We start from the raw sequence: 19,582 nt of genomic DNA, 5'->3' as shown, positions 1-19,582 counted from the left end.
CCTCCCTACAGAAAGCTATAATGTTAATTAATGTGTCCTTGGCTGCTCCACCCTGCCCATTTCCCAACTTTGGGCATCCCACCAAACACTTCTGGGCCTAGTCAAATGCCTGGTCACTTAAGCAAGAAGGAGAAAGATAAGGGGGAGAAGGCAGGAGAACAAAGGAGGCCTAGGACATAAAAAGGACAGAATACCTCACTTCTTCCTACCAGGATACCAGCTATGACACCCTTCTCCCTCCTGGGATAAGTCTATGTTACCCCTTTTAAAATAAAACCTGCTTTATATGCTCACTTCTGCATGCTTCTCTAATGTTCAAACTTCAACATGTGAGGGAGCAGAACTTGTCACCAATAACCGGCGGTATCAGTAACACAGAACATTTATTTCTGTTTACTCAAATTTTAATATTACTAGAAACAATGTGACCATGATTATATTTTAAAATTTGGTACTAACATATACTTTTAAATATTAATGTTTGTTAATATTCATCCAATTAGAAATGAGAAGTAATGGTGAGACGTGTATTTTTACTTTTCTTATTTTGGTAATGGGATGGAATCTGGGTCCTCACACACCCTAGGCAAGACTCTACTGCTGAGCTATGTCCCCAATCCTTTTCATTTTTATTAAAGTTGCCTACACTGTCCTCACACTTGTGATCCTCCTGCCTCAGATTTCCAAATAGTTGGTTTTATGGGCATGCACCACTTCTCCCAGCATGAATCAGCATGTTGTTAATATATAAAATCATAAACTTCCTCAGTTGAAATATTTACAAAACAACAATTATTCAATAGTTAAAAATGTAAAATTTTTTTGCCTTTTTGACTGAGAATTACCTATTGAAAGTTAATATAAGTTAATATGCATATATATGTATATATACATATATATTGGTTTTGAACACGACAAAATCACTTATATATTAAACAATATTCAAATATTTTTAAATAATCTAATATCTTTAACAACATGTATAAAGGGTAATGATATTGTGTATTTCTAACTTTTTCCATATGTTCAAATAATGTCTCTGAATCATACACTATATGAGATAGGATTTATGCAAATAGCACTTTGCATAAGTATTATATATATATATACTTATATAGTGTGTGTGTGTGTATACATATATATAGTATAGCTATAAGTATTAACTGCCCAGAATGGTGGCACTTGCCTGTAATCCTAGTGGCTCAGGATGCTGAAGTAGAAGGATGGCAAATTGGAGGCCAGTTTGTGCAACTAGCAAGCCCCTTTGACACGGTAGATAAATAAATAAGAAATAAATAAAGGACTGAGGATGTGGTTCCCTGGTATAATGTCCCTGGGTTCAATTCCCACTACTCAACACACACATGAAATTAGCTATGCAAGAATCTGACTAAATAACACTGGGGTATAAGCACTGAAAAGCATGGATACAGTATGTGCAGATGTTTTTAAGTCCCTTTCTGTGATTATATACACTAATCCTTAAATATTGCTTAAATTAATGTGACTCCATACACAATACTTAGCCTATCTTAAACACATTGCAGTAATTTTTCATGGTGTATTATTTGTGAATACACTTCAATAAAACTTTTTAAATAGTCGTTAGATGTATATTATGCAATATTCATTTAAAGGCTTAAGCTTTTACCATACTTATTTTGATTTTCACACAAAATTTTATTTCACAGTACATTAATTTCTATTATGTATTTTTTGCACTTTGTCATTAACATACTCTCATTATTTCTATAAACAAAACTAAACATAGTATTATCTGTTTGACTCTATGCTTCAGTAATTTTACCAAACAGCTGGAAGGCAAATAAATGACTGTAGTATACTATTGTTTTAATTATGTTTATTGATTATAGTGTGTTTAACTTATTATTTTTGAACAATAGTGTATTTATGTCTATAAATTGATTAATGGATTGCAATCTTAATCATGAAATAGTGGAATCTACAGCTGGCTAAGTAATGTGTTTTCTTACAAATTACTTCAATTACAGATGTCAAGCACATTGCATTCTCCATTTAACAGGAGAAGTAGCTTGCCAAGAGTCCTTTTATCATTAGCTGTTCTCAACATTAGCACAGCTGTTGGAAATACAGCTATCCATTTCAAATTAGTCACATCACAAGATACAAGATACATAAAAGTATGCACAGTGTTGGACAATAATATTCCAAATTTGAAATGATACATATTCCAATATTCTTTCAATAGCAAAAGTTAAAGATACTAATTTACATTTATACTTATCTGTTTTCATGGTGTTCATTATGGTCTTAGGAAGATTCTGTATTGGTAGCAATTGACAACATTATATAATATATAATTTTAATTTGTGGAGTTTCACAAACTATAGCTTTTTTATTTGATAATGGGTATTGAAAAGCTTCATTTATGATATTAAAATCATCTGTCCCTTGTTATTATCATTTCATGCTTTGTAACAATTTAGGTATTACTAAAATGTGTCTATTATTTTTATGATCACATATTTCATTAAAAGAATCTTAGTACACTAGTGTATTTAGGTTTTGTTTTGAATATAATAATCTATCGACATTTTTTCACTCTAACTTCTAAAAAAAAAAAGTTAGGGATGTAAGGTCAGCCAGCTGCAACCCAAAGGAGGCAGATTTAAAAAAGGCTGCTGAATGAAGCTTTATTGAGATTTCTTTCCTGGGAGTAACCCTCACACCCACAGAGTAGGTCTAAGGAGATGCGCACCGGGCAGTGGGGTGGGGGGCTGGACCAGACTGGAATTTTTATTGGGTTTAGGGCAGGAAGGGAGGGCTTGGGACAGGAAAAGGGGGGTTTAGAGTCCCTTGTCCTACTGGGGTTGGTTGGCGGTAGCTGGTTAAGATCCAGGATTGATCAGGAGAGCCTGCTGATTGGCAAGTGGTTGTGTAGGTGCCTGCTTGGTGGTTCTTTCCTGGTGGGTTGCTTCCTCACCTCAAACTGACCCAACAGGAATACATAATTTTCTTTTCTGTACATGGAGTTTTATTTTGGTCATTCAAGAAAAGAATTGAAGTTTCCAAGTCATTTACTAGTTAGAAGGAGAAGAATCCATTTATAATCTTAATGTAATTTGTAATTATTTTATCATAGACATTAGAGTATTATAAACAGTGTACTCTCTCAAGTATAAAGTGATGTCAGCTCACTTTATACAGAATAGCAAAAGAGGGGCAAGGTTTAATTATTAGGGATTAATTGGGAGTAAGTAAAAGAGTTTGATGTCACTCAAAATATTTAAAAATGATACTCAGGAGGTGATGTGTCACAAGTAAATACTAACTGGCAGCAGAAGAAAATTATCTGGAAGTTAAATTTTACTAATTTGCTTATTTCAAGGACAATGTGGTTTTATTATGTCATCATTTATGGTCACATGACTAGAGGATAATGTTTGGAAGTACACAGGATCTGGCATTGGTAGTGTCCGATTTACACCAAGTGCAGAGGTGCATGCCATTAATCCCAGAGGCTCTGGAAGCTGAGATGACAGGATCCCAAGTTCAAAGCCAGCCTCAGCAAGGGTGAGGCTCTAAGCAACTCAGTGAGACCACTATCTTTAAATAAAAAATAAAATAGGGCTGGGGATGTGGCTCAGTGGTTGAGTGCCCCTGAGTTCAATCCCTGGTTATCACCAACCCCCTCAAAAAAAAAAATAGCAATTCACTTAGTTACATACAATTATTCATTTTATATCAATTTTTGAATACACACTAAGTTACAACTCAATTTTTGTTGTAATTATTAATATGTGGATAATTAACAATAAATGAACAGATTAAATTGTGCTGGGTTCCAGGGACTATATATACATTGCCCTTGGGAATTTTTCCATTTTCATCAGGTTGTAGAAATGCCATTTTCCCCAGTAGGATCAGGAGGCTCTTCCTCTATGAGGTTTTAATTCTCATTTTCACCTTTCTTCTGTGCTCACACCAGTTCTTACAATTTTTACTTTGAAAATAACGTTAAATGACTTTGTTCTGAGCAATGTTTTCCGTGTTTTTAATGCTTCTCCAGTCTGAAGAACAACAATAAATTCACAATAATAATTGAATACTCACCAAGTACAAGTTGAATCATAAGGAAAAGGATATTTAATTTAGATTTTAATTTAGATAAGATATTGATAATTTTCTAGGGCCCTGGGTTTCATGATCATCAATTTGGGAAGAGAGAAATCTTTCATTAATTCCCAAGGATATAAACAAACATTACAGATATTCAGAGTGCTTTCAAGAAAAATTACATTCTCATCTTTCCTAATAGTACCACAGTTAAAATTTTTGATTTTTTTAAACAGAGAAATGCAAGGTGACCAGAACAAATGCAAATGTTTTTGGAAATTTTGATGCTAAATTTGCAAAAAATAAAATAAGGAATATAGAGTGCAATAAAGATCAAATATCAAATAATTTACTTGAATTGGGGAAGGTAATTCTAAATCAGGCTGAATAGCAAAGAATGAAAAAGGTGTAATTTTATATAAAATTTTCGGCAAGGATATCACAAATTGAGTTGCACTTGGTCCCTTCTTTTTTTCTTTTTTACCACTTTATCTCCCTCTCTCTCTCTCTCTCTCTCTCTCTCTCTCTCTCTCTCTCTCTCTCTCTCTCTCTCTCTTTCTCTCTCCCTCTCTCTCTCCCCCTCCTCCCCCTTCCCCACTTTCTCTCTCCAGCTCTATAAAATTTCTTTTTCTCCTATTCACTCCTATTTGAGTCAGGGATACAAGATAATTAAGAAAAAAATGTTAGAATGTTGAACTATAATAGCAATTGAAATTCAAAGTTTCTCAGAATTCTCCCCCTTCTTCTAATTCTTTAACGTGTCCTCTATGTTTTTCATCATTTCTTCCCTATTATTATACCTTGCAGTATAATAACACACCAAAATAAAAGTTGAGAATTATTTTGCAAAAATATAAGTGTACTAAATGTAAGAAGCTCAATCGTATTTTGTAGTCTTTGAAAAATGTCTTGAAAACAATTACATTACAGAAAAAAATTAAGGTCAATATTTGCATTTTAAAGAGAAACATTTAAACATGCATTTATTCATAAATGTATTTTAGTATAGCAATATCTGTATAGTAGATTGAAGGATAGTAAATTTATAGCCTGTTCTATACTCAAAGAGTCTAATGCATCTAATAAATGTGCAGTTCAAGAACAGACTCAAGCATTAAACTATTCAATATTTAGAGGATAATTAGACAAATTGTATGAACTGTTGTAAATATTTATGGTTCTTAAAATTTTAACCATAGTAAAACTCAAAATATGAGGTTGGGATGGAACAAAATAGTAATTAATTTTTTAAAATCAGAAACATTTCTGAAAACTCTCAGTAAATGTGCCTCGAACAGCTTTAATTTCTGGGACACAAGGAGCTATACCATAAATCCACAGCAAGATACAATTGCTTAAATAACACTGCCATATTCATTATAAAGGAGAAAGTAGTGCGAATATGTTTATGTATATAGCAGAAAATAATCTAAGTATTTGGGATCATTATAATGTGTCCCAGCAAGATCAACAGAACTCTCTAGTTCTATCATTATTGATTTACACAGTGTAGTATACTTGGAGTTGGTGGATAGCAGTTTAACAAAAGTAGTTTAAATTGCAAATAAAAAAGTTATTTAACTATGTGCTATGGTTTGACCTCATAGGTCCCCCAAAGTCTCGTGTGTTCAATTCTTGTTCCCCAGCTGATAGGTTATTGGCATATGGTGGAAATATTTGGAGGTAGTCCTAGTGGAAGAAAGCTAGATCATTGGGTGTACCCTTGAAGTGCACAGGGGATCCTGAACCCCACCTTTCCCTTCTTGTTTCCCAGCTGGTCATGAGGTGAGCTCCTTTTCTCCACCATGCTCTCCCCACCACAGTGCCACAAACAGACCCCTAAATAATAGGGTCATCCAATCACAATTTACAGTAAATCCTTGCATCGTCAAACTCGATTATCTCAGATACACTGTCACAATCATTGAAAGCTGGCTGATGTTCGATGTAAGAAGAAATGCAAAGACATGAGAGGCTGGGAGTAAGGTAGTTTCATCACCTTTACTATATCATCAAAGACTCACATATTTCCTTTATTCCACTGCACTGTCCACACTGTCCATCTCATAAGACTGATGTCCATCATGCTCATCTGTGGCTATTAGTCCAATTAAGATTGCATGCTCCCCCTTTTGCAATTCAGATAGGAAAGAAAAATTTCTCTCCCTAGAGACCAAGAAAAACCTCCTGAGAAGCCTACTGTGTACCTCTTACAGTCTCACCAGCAGGTCATGTTTATGAATCAGTATCAAGAAGAGTTGATAAAGACAACTGAAATTATTCAGATAACCCGGACTTGGAGGTTTGTGGACTAAATATGAAAAGGAGAGGTGACAGAAATAAAAGTTGGGTTTGTTTAGGAAGGCAAATGGGTAGGATTGTATGATTTAAAAAAAATAAAAATATTTCACATCTCTTCAAAAGAACACTGATTTTATAGTCGTGATATTCTGAAAAATTTTTAAGGTCATTTTCTTGCTTAATCTTAATAAAGTCCATACTAATAACAAGTCATTTTCCATTTTTATCCCTGCTTTAACAAATTAACACAAACTTAGCAACTTAGAACAGAACACATTTATTATTTTCAGTGTTGGCTACCAGCAATCCAGTGTGGGCTCCCTGGACTACATTCAGAATATCTGTGAGGCTGTGTTACTCCTGGAGACTGCAGTGTGACACTTATTCATGGTGCCAGTTTCATGAAGGTCTGTGCTGGGGTGAGACAGAGGTGTGCTCTCATCCCAGGTGAGATGAGGGCAGTGTTGACTTCAGAAGCCACCCACAAGCCCTGGCTCCTTACTCTGTTCCTCTGGCTTTAAATCAGGCAGGAGAGGTTCAGAATCCTTTGATGCTAGATTTTCAATAGGCCCTGCCTCTTACTGGGTAGTCCAATGGCAGAGTGTCATTACAACCAACCAAGGTTCGCTGTTTGAAAAAACTCTGATCAGATTAGGCTTGAATACTCTACTCATGTCAAGGTCTGAAAACAGATTTTTATTTTTTATATGTATGTATGTATGTATGTATTGCTACATGAAATGACATACTCACAGGTTCCAAGAATTGGGAACTGGATATATGGTGGGGGACATGGGGAGTGGGGGGTGGCGTTCGTCCAATGTGCATGCAATTCAGAGGATGACACAGTAATTTAATTTTGAGCGTGGTTTCTGAAATTTTGCTTCACTTTTGTGTAAAAGGTGCTTCACTGTCTCAGCCTTTCAAGGACCTGAAAGTTCATTCACCACATTTAGCCCCTTCTAAGATCTAAATTGACTCCAGAGTTCTGAATGTGCAAAACCCCTTTAAACCAAGGCCGATAAGATCTGTTCTAAAACGTATATTTATACAGTGAGCGATGCTTTAATGTGTGTTTTTTGTCCTAAATATCTGCAAATTACTCAAAATCTGGAGGGGGAATGTCAGAAAATACAAAATAATTGTAATAATGTGCAAATTTAAAAGATTGAAAGAGATTTAAACCTGGAATTTCAATAAAATATTTGGGGAATAATAGAAATGAAATCATCTGACTCCAAATAAAAGGGATCAGAACCCTGATAGAACTTGTTTACATATTTATTATAGTTTACACATTTATTATAGTCCTTGTACAGTTAATTTGAATAAGGAGACATTGATTATATCTATTTAACTTTTATTTTTTCTGTCAAAATGCTAAGTATTATGTAAAGGTATATTATTCAGAATATCTCATACCAAAAATGAAACAAATGTTTGAAAACAAAAATGTCTTAACATTTGAATTAACATGAAGAGAATTATTATTCCCTTATTTTTTTCTTTCTGCTGCCACAATAAAAAGGAGAAAAAGAGTTAGTGATATACAAAGAAAAGTAAATGAAATCCATATGAATAAAATAATACTAGTAAACATTCCTTATGTCTGCAATCCTTGGATTTCTGCCCAAGTTTCTTTACCTATTTATTCAGAAAGGGAAAATTTCTGTATTAAGCATAGAGGCGAGATTATAGTCATTTGATAAGCACAATTATACTCATTTGAAAAGCTTCCTTTCATGCTAACATCTATCAATAATGATGTGATAGATTCATGAACTAGTTCTTAAACTTTTATTATTTCTCTGGTGTGAAAAACACATTGCTTTAGTCTTTCTCTTGTGTGATAAGATGTGAAGCCTGCTTTTCCATCAAATAAGGTTCAGATTTCTAACAACCAAATTGGGTTTTTACTCATGCTTTTTTCTGCAGTGTGATTACATACTATCTTCAGGACTATTGGACATTACGCTTAAAAACTCAGTTGATTTCCTATTAAATATGGGATAAATTAATTAATCTAAATGTATGAATCTTTCATTATTACCAAACAGGTAATAATGAAACAAACAGGTCCACATCTATTAAAAAAAACAAAAACAAAAAACAAAACAAAACAAAAAACACTCTACCCCAAAATAATTTCTTATCTGTCTTCAACCATTTGGAAATATAAAAATCTCTATGCATTTACTTATTTTATTTATTCTGCCCTAAGATTTTTTTCCAGTTTTCTGTATGAAAACACATTTTTTAAAACTATACTCTCCTCTGATATCTGCTGAATTCGAATCTCACATTATACAAGGAAGCATAGCATCACAGAAAAATGTTGTGTGGGTCTTGATTTCAATCAGAATTTGGTCAAAGCTATAGCATATTTGGGGAAATTATGTAACATATTCTAGGAATTACTTTTTTTTCATCCATAAAAATAAGAAAGAAAACATTACACATTCTTTAAATGTTTTCCTTACAGTTTGACTTAATATCAAAGAAAATTTTTCTTTTATTGTTCTTGGTAAAAGTATTTTTGAGATTTAAAAGCAGTGATAATTTATACATCCTGAACTAAAAGAAACTCATAAAGGTTATCTGCTGTTCTGCCTCAATGTTACGTGTGTTCAAATTCAATCTGTTCTTCTCACAGGTCACTCTTCACAATGGTGATGTTCCATAATCATTAAGTCTCTTCCTGTGATTAGTATCTCCCCAAATAAAAGCAACACCACCATTCCTCCTCCATCTTAATCAGATGCCCCAGTGGTCTGAATTGTTCAGTGTATTAAATTATAAATTAATTCATAAAAGCATATCTTATATAAAATCACAGTCAAAAAGAAAGTAGCAGGGCATGGTGGCAGGTGCCTGTAATCCCAGCAATTGAGGCAGGTGATTGTCAAGCTCAAAGCCAGCCTCAGCAACTTAGTGAAACCCTAAGAATTTAGTGAGACCCTATCTCTCAATAAAAATTATAAAAAATGGCTGCAGATGTGGCTCAGTGGTTAAGCACCTTTGTGTTCAATCTTATTTTAAAAAATGCAAATTGATAGAAGTGGCTAAAAAAAGACAAGAATGATATTTCTGAGGATGATGTGAAAAATGAAAGTGAGAGAATGAATGAGAATGAGCGTGTAGCAGTGCATTAGAGAATATGCATGAAGAGACGATAGAGTGGGTAGGAGAGAGACAAGAGATACTAAGGAGAGAGCATGAGGGAGAGAGACATTAAAATATGAGAAGCTGCTTGAGGCTTTCATCTGAATTCATATTAAAACTTTATAAATTTATCCTTCATTCCCACTCCACTCATTAAAATTTTCTCAAATCCTCAGATGTTAAGGTGTGATTTTTTTCTCCCTCTAGAGCAAGTAGTAGACTCCACTCGATGATCCTGTCCATGTTTGACTGGGATCATTTTACCATCATTTGCTGCATCCCAGTGGACCACATCACTTTTGTATTTATTCCTGATTTCCTCAACTTTTGCAATATCATTTCACCTTAATGATATTGCTAATAATAAGTAGGTATTTATAATTTATAATTCAATAGTCAGTTTTCAATGGTTTTACAAATTTAAATGTTATAGCTACATTTTATGCATTTGAAAATTGCAAAAGAAATCTTAAGTAATTTGCCCATGGTTATTTAGTTGGAATATGAACCCATGCATTTTTGCTCCAGAATTAATGTTCTTCACCACTTCTTTTTATTCTGCTGTTTCACCTGAGGCTCAATTATGCTAGGCAGAGTTTTATCTCAGTTTTGGCCTACTGGGTCACTAATGTGGGAAAACTGAAATTGAAAGCTCTAAACCAATGTTCCATTGTAACACTTCTGGAAAAATTCCTCCAGTGGATAATAAGCCTTTTTACAAAACATATCTCAATGTCACAAGTATAGTAAGCAGGCAATTGTGTAAAAAAGGTACTGACATATGTTATTCCTTGGATGCTTATATTTTGGCTATTGGAGAAATAACACTTTAGAAATCCCAGAGTATGGTGAAACTTAGAGGGCCAAATATCAATTTTCCAAGACTGTGGTCCCAGTCATCAATAAGCCATTTTGTTTCTCTACTGGGTTAACCTCTTAGAATACTGTTAGAAAATATATAATTTATTATTCTGTGCCAAACACAAAGGAAATCTATATTCAGAATCAGTGCCATTACAGTGAAGGAGAAGTATTGCCATCTGATAACAGGATGAACAGAGTCCAAGAAAATCAACCTTTTTCCTGGTGTCTGGATTGCAGGGCACCATATTCGAATATCAATGTTGTTATGCAATTGGAAGTTCAGGCTTTCTTTTGTATTGGCTTCTCTTTGTATTTCTATAAAGATCAACAACAACAACAACAACAAAAAAAGAAATAATAAAATGCTAGAAAAAAACTAGAAAATAATTAACAAACTGATAGAATCAAATAGGATCATTCAGTTGAGGTTTCATGAAGTAGCCATGTACCCAAGTGTGCGCGCCTTATCTGGCTGCAGTTTCATGAAGCAGACAGGCAGCTCTGCCTACCCTACACAGGTATCCCACATGTGCTGGAATGGCCTTGCTTATGCCTGTTGGATTGCAGAGCAGAAAGCTCTGCCTGGAAAAAATGGCAAAGTTACATCACTTCTAAGGAGGCTACCTTCTGGCTTTAGACCATCCCCAAAACCCCCTAAAGCTTAGGCCACTGAAGCATTTGCAGGAATCACATAAAGGGAATAGAAGATGAAGAAACTTACTAAAAAGAAACAAGTGAAAAACCTTACCAATCAACATCTCAGAAACTATTCACAATAAACAAATCTTCTTCTATTAAAATAGTCTATATAAGTGAAAGAGGCAACTGTTCTACCAGAAATACAGATATTAATTTAGGAACATAAAAAAATAAGATATAACATGAAACTTCAAAGTAACTAAAAATCCTCCAGTAACTGACCCCAAAGAAAATGAAATCTACAAAATATCTGAAAAGAAATTTTACACCATGATCTTAAGAAGCACAACAAGATACAAAAGAATACAGATAGAGAATTCAATAAAATCAGGAAATTTATTTATAATTGGGATAATGAATTCAGCAAAGAGATAGATATCACTTTTTAAAAACAACCAAGGAGAAATCTTGGGCCTGAAAAATTAACATATGAAATAAAAAATAAAATTGAGAGCATCAAACAAAGATTTGATCAAGAAAAGTAAAAAAAAAAATCTCAACTTGAAAAAAAATTTTTTAAAACAACCAAGAAAAAAAAAATAGTAAAACTAATAAGCAAAGACTAATTGTACTCATATTTTGTGAATTTTAGAAGATAAAAACCATTGAAAATCTATGGGATAAAATAGTCAGAAATTTACCAAGTTTCTGGTGAGATATGGAAATCTAGATCCAGGAAAGAAAGTCCCAATATAATTAAACCTGACCCCACAGTATGTAGATCATAGCCAACTTTTTCTTCTATCAGACGCCGTGTCTCTGATTTAATATCAAGCTCCTTGATCCATTTTGAGTTAACTTTTGTGCATGGCGAGAGAAAGGGATTCAGTTTCATTTTGATGCAAATAGATTTCCAGTTTTCCCAGCACCATTTGTTGAAGATGCTATCCTTCCTCCATTGCATGCTTTTAGCCCCTTTATCAAATATAAGATAGCTGTAGTTTTGTGGATTGGTTACTGTGTCCTCTATTCTGTACCATTGGTCCACCCGCCTGTTTTGGTACCAGTACCATGCTGTTTTTGTTACTATTGCTCTGTAATATAGTTTGAAATCTGGTATCGCTATACCGCCTGATTCACACTTCCTGCTTAGCATTGTTTTTGCTATTCTGGGTCTTTTATTATTCCATATGAATTTCATGATTGTTTTATCTATTTCTACAAGAAATGCTGTTGGGATTTTGATTGGCATTGCATTGAACTTATAGAGAACTTTTGGTAATATTGCCATTTTGATGATGTTAGTTCTGCCTATCCATGAACAGGGTATATTTTTCCATCTTCTAAGGTCTTCTTCTATATCTCTCTTTAGGGTTCTGTAGTTTTCATTGTATAAGTCTTTCACCTCTTTTGTTAGGTTGATTACCAAGTATTTTATTTTTGGGGGGTGATATTGTGAATGGAGTAGTTGTCCTCATTTCCATTTCAGAGGATTTGTCACTGATATACAGGAATGCATTTGATTTATGCGTGTTGATTTTATATCCTGCCACTTTGCTGAATTCATTTATTAGCTCTAATAGTTTCTTTGTAGACCCTTTTGGGTCTGCTAGGTACAGAATCATGTCATCTGCAAATAGTGATAATATAAGGGGAGTAACCAAGGACAAGGTAGGGATGAAGAGCTTGAGAAGAAGATTAACATTAAACAGGGATGAGAGGTGGGAGGGAAAGGGAGTGAGAAGGGAAATCACATGGAAATGGAAGGTGATCCTCAGGGTTTTACAAAATTACATATAAGAGGAAATGAGGGGTAAGAGAAAAATAATACAAGTGGAAGAAATGATTTACAGTAGAGGGGGTAGAGAGAGAAATGGGGAGGGGATGGGAGGGGAGGGGAGGGGAGGGGGGATAGTAGAGAATAGGATAGACAGCAGAATACATCAGACACTAGAATGGCAATATGTAAATCAATGGAAGTGTAACTGATGTGATACAGCAATCTGTATACGGGGTAAAAATGGGAGTTCATAACCCACTTGAATCAAACTGTGAAATATGATATATTAAGAACTATGTAATGTTTTGAACGACCAACAATAAAAAAAAATAATTAAATCTGAAAAGTCCCTGTGTTATTATAGTCAAATTGTTAAAAGTCAAAGAAAATTCTAAAAACAGTAAGAGAGAAAATGTGTTGCTTATAATGGAATCCCTATTAGATTATCAGCAGATATCTCAGGAAAATCTTACAGGATAAGAAAGAACAATAGGATATATTTTAAATGCAGAAAAAAAAAAAAACTGCTGACAAGAATGCAACACCCAACAAAGCTATCCTCTAAAAAAAGGAAGACAAGTTCTAAGACAAACAAAATCACTAAACTGCCTTAAAACAGATGCTAAAGGGAATCTTATCTGAAAATGAAAAGATAATAACTATGACTATGAAAATACACAAAAGTAGTAAATTAATTGATAGCGGACATATTCAAATATGAAAGATAAAGGAATCAAATCTTATCTCTATAAAACAACAGAAAACAAAACAGCAAAACAAAGATCAACAACAACAAAATAAGAAAATGCTAGGAAAAAAACTATTAAATAATCAACAAACTGATAGGATCAAATTCTTCAACAAGAACAATGTCCTTAAGTGTAAATGGATAAAATTTCTCAAGTGAAAGAAATAGACTGGCTGAATGGATAAAATATAAGACCCAACAATACTCTGCTGGCATAAAACTCAACTCAACCAGGAAAGACACACAAAGGCTAAAAGTGAAAGAATGAGGAATGATAAAAGAGAAAAACCAAAAGCAAGTTATAAGCTATTCTCAGGTAAAATGGGTTTCAAGTCAAAAATGGTGAAAAGAGAAAAAAAATCATAGGACATTTTGTTCCAACAAGTATATGCTGCAACCTGCACAGAAAGTAATTCAGGTGCCAGATGGGGCTATATATATATATATATATATATATATATATATATATATATATATATATATATATCTGTATACCCAGAGAATTTGTCCTCAAACTGCTCCTGAGGTAATTGATATCTGGGAAGAAAATGTCCCAGCAGACCCATAACCTGATTGATAAGTCCATCAGGGACGACAGGTATCCTGCTAAACATACTGAGGATAAAGGATCTAAGGCAGTTCCGATCCATGGGCAGGACATACCTAATCTTTCTAGGAATCTTATTAATAAATCTGAAATTTACAGATTTAGGGGAACATCAGGGAATTTTCCTAATAATGAGATACAAAGGGAAAGTTCGCTAGAAGAGAAATGCTCTTCCCCTTTGAAGGATGTTGTTTCACATGCCTTAAATCTTACATGAAAATCCAAACTCATTAATACTATAAGTGAGAGAGAAAATCTACCTTATTCATCTATGGAACTGAACTGATCATTTTGGACCATTCCAAGAAAAAAAAATGGTTTGTATTTTGTTATTTTCTGTATCCTTTGAATTTTCAATAAAAAATCAAAATTAAAAAGCATTTCCACTTCTTTTCCTCTCTACAAACATAACAGCACTACAATTGCCTCTGTATTACTTCAGAGGTCTAAGAAGCCAAATGTAAAACAAATCAATCCTGGACTCTGGGTCTGAAGGATACAGTGGCAAAGGCCACTTAGTACACGCTGCCTGGGAGCGGTGATGGAGATTTTTCACACGTCGTCTTAGAATAAGAGTCGGAAACGGTCCACGGACATCACCAGTCTTAGTTATCATCTAGGAACACTTTACTGTTTTTATAGATAAGGGCACTAAATGACAGTCACTTGCCTTTCCTCAAGTCACATTTCCTGCTAGTTGTGGATTACAGTAAAAAATTCTGCTGTCTCAACTCTTAAGCCAGAATTGTCTCCCTGTACAGCTGTTTAAATGTCATCTTTTCTGAGAAAAGTTATAAGTAGACATCACAGGAGGTGATACCCGATTGGTGGGTAAACAGTCAAAACAGGGAGAGTTCTGAATCCCTAAAGAATGTGATGTCTTTCTGACATGGCCATATCATGAAATTAGAGGAGTTCCTTACTTTTTAATTTTTTTTTCATACAGACAATCTTTAGTATAAAAAGTTTATGCAAAAGAAGACCCTGGTGAAAAAAGAGAACAGCCTTGTTAGTCTTCCTCAAAGTAGACCAAATTGCCTGGGAAGGTAAGGAAATATTGAATTATAAATCACTGATGTAAATGAGATATATTTACATATTTTTAAACAACCTAAATATGACATACTTTTGCATTTATTATTAATACACATCTATAAAGCTTCTATAGGGGAGTTAAGGGGTAATGGAATCTTTGTAAATATCCAACTCAACACAAATTGTACTGTGGTCACTTTTTTTTCAGTTTAGGAATTATTTTTATAATATAATAAAAGCAATACATAAACAGATCCTTTTTACCTTCCAGATTCTGGTTTTCTCTTTCAGTACACATAAAAGTATCCTTCTTTTTTGTAAGATTAATTTCACATTGAATGAAGCCTCCAGTTTATCATTTTTTTCAATGTATCTGCATTTCTGATCCAGGATCCATTATTTCTATATTATTGAGTCCCTGGTGGTATGGAGATGAGAAATTCAATTTTAAATTTTACATACACACACACACACACAATCACTCATGCAAGTACACACACACATTTAGTGTTATTTATGTCGGTGCTGTTTTCCCCACTCATTACAAATAATTAATAGTTGACTATATTTATTTTTACATGTCAAAATTCTGTTTTCAAAATGCACATAGAAAGACTAATGCATGCTATAGCTGAGAGAAGATATTAAACTGAAATCCACTTCTGGCCTATCTGCACAGTAAATATTTCATGAAAGCACTTGAAGGGAGATAGGAACTATCCCTCAGTGTTCTGGGCAAGATTGCTCTTCTCAGATAATACCACTACATACAGTATTTATTGGCTTTTATACAGATCAGCAAGGTTGCAGACAAGATGCTATTGTGCTGACTGGATAGTCTCAACTTCAATTGAATATGTAATGACTGCTTGAGCATCTCTGACAATATTCCTTGGGAAATATTATGCTAAAAGTATTTAGCAGGTTGAGATCTTAAGGGTAAATGTGTACTTCATTTAGCTTATAATTTCTGGAAAGCATGAATGCTAAAAGTAATATATGGCATATAAAACAAATATTCTTGAATCTACTTTCTGCCTTTACTCATACCGAGATATTGATATACTTTTATAAAACAGCTGTTATTCTGTACTTAAGTTTATTTCATATACACACTATACTAAATGATACATTTTAAAATTTCAATCTATCATCCACAACCTAGATGTGCTAGGAAATTAATTGGTACAGGTACCCAAGAGACCCAAGAAAATACCTGTACATGGTGATGCATCATGTGGTTTATTGAAAAAAATGTTCATGAGGAAGGTACAGTGGTAACAGCCTGGTCAGACGGCACATGCACCTCATGATACTTCTCCAAGTAGCACCTGCATCCCTTACAATTCTACTCCAAGAAGTTCAGCAGTGGTACTGGACACAGAGCACCCAGTCCCTTATGACACCTGGTCCACTGGGAGCTAGTTGGATCGGGCAGTTATCCTTTGCACAGTGACCTCAATTCTACATCACTGACCACAGGGAAAGGGGTTTTACAGGTGTACGTCAGAGTGGTGACATTATCAACTTGCTGAGTTCATTGTGTTTACTGGATGAGAAGCCTAGGGTTGTCCTGGTGTTCATGCAGAAACAAACCAAAACAGAGTAAACAACCAAAAAAATTCCAGTTCTTACATACATCACTAGCTTTCCCTTTTGCGATATACACAACCAAGAGAGAGTCAGGGCCCTTCCAGACAGCATTTATCTGAACATTCTGGTTGTTCCCTTAAGTTGACTAGGTCCTTGGGAATGAGAAGGAGATGTTTTAGTCAGCTTTTCACTGTGGTGACTAAAAGACCTAACCAGAACAATTGTATAGGAGAGAGAGTCTATTTAGGGGCTCATGGTTTCAGAGTTCCCAGGCCATAGAAAGCCAGCTCTATTCCTTGGGGCTTGAGGTGAGGCAGAACATCATGGCAGAAGAGTGCGGTGGAGGGAAGTAGCTCACATCATTATCACGAAGTAGAGACTAAGCTCAGCTTGTCAAATATATACCTTAAAGGCGTGCCCCCAAGGACCCACCTGATCCAGCCATATTCTACCTGCCTTCAGTTACCACTCCGCTAATCTCATCAGGTAGATTAAATCACTGATTGGGTTAAGACTCTCATAATCCAATCATTTATCTTCTGAACCTTCTTGCATTGGCTCATACATGAGCTTTTGGGAAACACCTCACATCTGAACCATGTGGGGAAGCTTGTGTTTTACTGTATGTCTTCATGAATGACATACTTAAGAATCAATATTAAGACTGTAGGGCTGGGGTAGAGCTCAGAGGTAAAATTGTTTTGTCTAGCATGTGAGAGACCCTGGGTTCTATCCCAAGTACTAAAAAAATAAAAAATAAATAAAAATTCCATACTTAGATATGGTTTATGTGTGTTCCCCCAGTTTCTAGCACCCTGTGTGGACGTTTTGAGCTAGAGGAACCTTTATGAAAGAGAGTTGAATGGAAGGTGATTGGATTGCACTTTGAGGGTATCTTGAAAAGGTCTTCTGAATTGAATAAGTTCCTGTGAGAATGGATTATTACACAAGGTGTGAGGCTGGCTCTTCCCCCAGTCTCTTGCTTCCTGGCTTGCACTAATGCCCCCTCTGTGTGGATTCAGTTCCCTTTCTGCTATCTTGCCATATTTCGAGGCAGCTAAGGCGACCCTCAACTTGTTGTCTGAATTTTACAGCAACCTGGATCATAAGCTAAATATATGTCTTTTCTTTATGAATTTTCCAGCCTCAGATATTTTGTTATAGCAACAAAAAATGTACTCAGACTTTGTATATGCTTGACTTCTCTACACAACAAGGAAGGTATAATGAATGCTAGTGGTAATTAACAGAGTAATATTTTATATTGGGAAATATTTCCTCAAAACTTATTAATTTGCACTTGTATTAAACAATGTAGAAATGTATGTAAAGAAGCCCAATGTTACATAGAAACTCCTTTATCTTTAGAAAATATTTTAAATACTTGAATTTTGTCAAAATATCGCCATTTTTCTCATTAGTAAATAAATTAATATAAGCTTTTAACATGTTTTTCAAATAACTTTTTCTCTTTTCTCAAAGAAAGAAGATTCAATCCAGAAAATATGTGAAGTCTTCTTCACAAAATGAAAATTTATTTATCAGGAACATTTTTTTATGACATCTAGGAGGCAAATAAGCATGTATACTCTTTTATACTACATTACAACTCTGTAAAATATTTTTTTCCTTGTATCAGTTACAATATCATCCGAAATCTCTCATATATATAAGAGATATATCAATTTGAAGAAAATGTATTTCTAAGTATATACTATTATTATATAAATAAACATTAAAAATTTACAAAAGTATGGATGGCTAGCTCAATTTGTCTTCCCAAAAGTTGTGATAGAATGATCATAAATTGCAAGAACAAATTTGTTCAGCTCTAAGATGATGTTTGAAGAAAATAATCTATAAAAACTTCCTTGTAGTTTTGTCAACCAAATAGGCAATTTTGAAAAGAATTCAGAAAGCAAAGTAACCTAGGAAAGTTAGTAATTAGAAATCTTCAATACTTAAAAATATGTTTTGGTCTCATTAATAAAAAGTTCAGAATATTCACATTAAACATAGAATTATTCAGTTTGATGAAGGAGAATATGAAGACTGTGATAGACACAAGGGCACTGCCCTGAGTGGGTTAAATTTAGTGATAATAAAACCTTAAGCAGTTAAATAGCTTTTGAGAAATTGTTGAACATCAAATGTCTATAGACTCTCAAACAGCTGAATTCACTCAAGGGTGAATGAGCAGAAGATGTCATGTGTCTGTGTTCCCTCTATTTATTACTTACTTGGAATTTATGATAAAAAGTAGTAGCAAAGCACTTCAGTAAGTTCATAAAGTGCTTTCCTTCATGTATTGTGGCTGCAATTCCTCAGTAAATACAGCACGTGGGATAAAGAGAACCCTGACCCCAGGCTTTGTGAAAACTACCCCCAGGTGTGGTGAGGGTCCAGAACACTGCTGCACCTCACATTCAGATTTGTGTCTTATACTTTTGAAGTTTATATTTAAGCAAAGGGAAATATAAACTGTTGTTTTCTCTAATTGGGAAAGTGTGATAGTTTTTCTTACCTATCGTAGTGTTTGTCTACCTTTTTTCTAGATTGCATATTGGTTAAGAAATATTTCTACAGGAGTCATTCACAAGGCACTCCCCAGACAGTGCCCTGACCTGTCTTCCCGCTGGCCACTTCTGCTTCTCTGTTTTATCAGAGCTTCTGCCATCTTCCCTCCTTCTCGGTCACTTTATCTCCATGTAAAGATTCTGTGATACACCTGTCAAGGTAGCTCTAAAAAATCTCT

Source organism: Spermophilus citellus (genome assembly GCF_964194105.1).
Source record: "Spermophilus citellus genome assembly, chromosome: 8".
Lineage (NCBI taxonomy): Eukaryota > Metazoa > Chordata > Mammalia > Rodentia > Sciuridae > Spermophilus > Spermophilus citellus.
The sequence above is the reverse complement of the archived record's forward strand: the minus strand, read 5'-3'. Positions refer to the sequence as shown.